Below are 2,712 nucleotides of genomic sequence, written 5' to 3'. Positions count from 1 at the left end.
GCAACCCTTAGCAGCTTGGTCGTATTGTTTTGTTTTTATCGGCTGTTATGTTGGGTGAAGAACTCTAAGATCTTGCCGACTTTGCTTTCTATCTGACCTAACAATCATATTTTGCTTTCAAACAATCTTATACAAATGTTTATGGCCAAAAGAGGGATTTAAAATTAATATAAAAAAGGCATTAGAATATGGCAAAAAAGGGGATTAAAAGTGAGATAAAAAAGACAACCGCACATATTATTATGTACATAATTCACAATATTCAGAAAATGAACCAAGTGTTCTACTCATTTCTAAGCTATCAATATATGCATTTTCAACATATGTAACATATTCAAATAAAAAATACAATCACAAATCCGAGCTCCGTTCTCATGGGTTAGGCATACATGCTTTTTTATGCTAAAAATCGAAGTAGACATGGTACTTATTCTAAGCATAGAGCATTGCAAAAGTTTCTAAATTTTGACATTTTTAGCAAAATTTGCAAAATGAAAATTTCCCAAAGGACATGGAATGTGCAAGGCTACAACTCCACCCCCCACTTAAAAATTTGCATTGTCCTCAAAGCATTTTAAGCAAGATTCTACGGATGGAAAGAAAAAAAGAAAAAGGAGAACAGAAGACCTCCCCTTGTAACCTAGTTTCTTCATGGAAGCTTGCTTGCAAAGATCCCAAGTTTGGTTATATTTCATTTTCCTTTATTCCTACAAAAAGAAAACAAGAATTTCCATCGAATTTTATTAAAAAGGTTAAACTAAAAATTTTAGTAAAATGTGCAGAATTGTTTAAGCTCGGTTGCATTTTCTAAGCATCACTTGAATTATTAAAACGACCTAACAAATATTCAATACAAGTTCGTAATTCATAACCTACCAAAAAGTTCAAAAAGATTGTTGTAGGTGTTCCACCAAACCTTTTTGTAAATTACATACATCAATAAACTTACTTCTTATGGGGGGGGAAGAAACTATGTTTTAGGGACAGATGGCTCTAAAGCACACAAACACTCTCCATCTCACTCTCTATCTGCCCTGTATCTAATTTAATCCAGCATTCATTTGGGGTATTGTAGGTTCATATTAAAAAATAGTCATTCATGTCGTGATGCAAAGGCCCTTTTTATGTATCTAGAACTAAAATCACGAAAATCATCGTGGACATGCAGCACAACAAACTGAATATCCATGGGAAGCCTTTGCTAACAAAATGGTTGACAATAATTACTCAGACAAGAGAGGATGACTATAATTAATTAACAGAAGTACAAATCAATATAGGTGCACAACCACCAAGCCCCCAACAAAAGGAACAATAAACTTCAATAACAAAAGAAAGGTAGTATCAAGACTATCCTTACCTTGTTATCGAAGAAGATACCTTGGCTCTAGTAAGCCCGATGCTCTGCCTTACAACATTCAATTACCTCAGTACTGTAGTGTTTCTTCAAAGTTTGGGAATCTACCTAAAACATAAAAATATATATTACAACTTGAAAACCTCCATGTCAGAAACTTTACTTTAATTATCAAACCAGATGCTATGCAAGAATTAGTTAGCAGAAACACAACATAAATAGTAATGATATTCTTTGGGGAGGGGATAAAAGCATCTTTCATCTTAGAAATAAGCTTAGCAGTTAGCACTAACCTTTATATAAGAAGTTAACACCGGTTTGATTACTTCATAAACTTCAGCTACGAAATCTGGTAAAGAGAAAGACCTAATCCATAATGTTAAAGAGGAAAAGACCAAGTCAGATTCTTTTATTCAAACAGGTTAGTATCACATCTCCAAAGGAAAAAACTTACGGACCTCTACGACGAATTTCCTTGAATGATGTAGCAGCACCTTGTTCTTGAAACACAGTTTCATTTATGCTGTGAAAAATAAGATTGATAAATAAAACTTTCGGCTACAATTAGCCACATAAACATAAAGTTGTGACAGGAAAACAAAAGCTAACAGATAATTAACTATACAGTTTGTAGGCAAAATACCAAATAGCCCATAATCAAGATCACAACTGAAGCAAACAATAATGTGTAGTTTATCATTTCCAACCAAATAAGGTCAAATGGCCAAATAATATGTCCTTTCACATAAATATTTACTCCTGAATTTTTGGAAGGATAATGTTATCGCTTCTCTCCCACGTTTCACAAAAGTTCTTTTACATATTCCTATTGAAGAATCTCATTTGAGCATTTTATGGTCAATTTGACTTGAAAGAAACGGCAGAACTTTCAATAAGAAAGAAGCAAGATGCCCAGTTTTTTTTAGCTGCTGTTTTTCTCTTCTTTTTTTTTCTTTAACTTGCTGTAAATTGGAGATGTTTTCCATAACTACTGTGGCTTATAATATGTCCTTTCACATAAATATTTACTACTCCTGAATTTTTTGAAGGATAATGTTATCGCTTCTCTCCCACGTTTCACAAAAATTCTTTTACATATTATATTTTTTTTTACATATTCCTATTGAAAAATCTCATTTGAGCATTTTATGGTCAATTTGACTTGAAAGAAACGGCAGAACTTTCAATAAGAAAGAAGCAAGATGCCCAGTTTTTTTTAACTGCTGTTTTTCTCTTCTTTTTTTTCTTTAACTTGCTGTAAATTGGAGATTTTTTCCATAACTACTGTGGCTTATGTAATTTACCTTCTCCCTAAATGCAACCATAAATCAAACAAACTAGATGAATAAATTTAC

General features: G+C 32.6%; 1 long non-coding RNA gene across 1 annotated transcript; it reads right to left on the bottom strand.

The window, feature by feature from the left end:
- Window positions 1–449: 449 nt before the first annotated feature.
- On the bottom strand, window positions 450–1,974 carry LOC116405674. Its single transcript, XR_004218767.1, has 4 exons — window positions 1,816–1,974; window positions 1,651–1,723; window positions 1,361–1,465; window positions 450–707 (listed from the first exon to the last, which is right to left on the bottom strand). It is a non-coding gene; the product is annotated as an uncharacterized LOC116405674 (long non-coding RNA).
- Window positions 1,975–2,712: the final 738 nt, after the last annotated feature.

Source organism: Cucumis sativus, unplaced genomic scaffold, assembly GCF_000004075.3.
Source record: "Cucumis sativus cultivar 9930 unplaced genomic scaffold, Cucumber_9930_V3 scaffold141, whole genome shotgun sequence".
In the NCBI taxonomy this organism is placed as follows: domain Eukaryota; kingdom Viridiplantae; phylum Streptophyta; class Magnoliopsida; order Cucurbitales; family Cucurbitaceae; genus Cucumis; species Cucumis sativus.
This window is presented reverse-complemented; position numbering and strand designations above follow the sequence as displayed.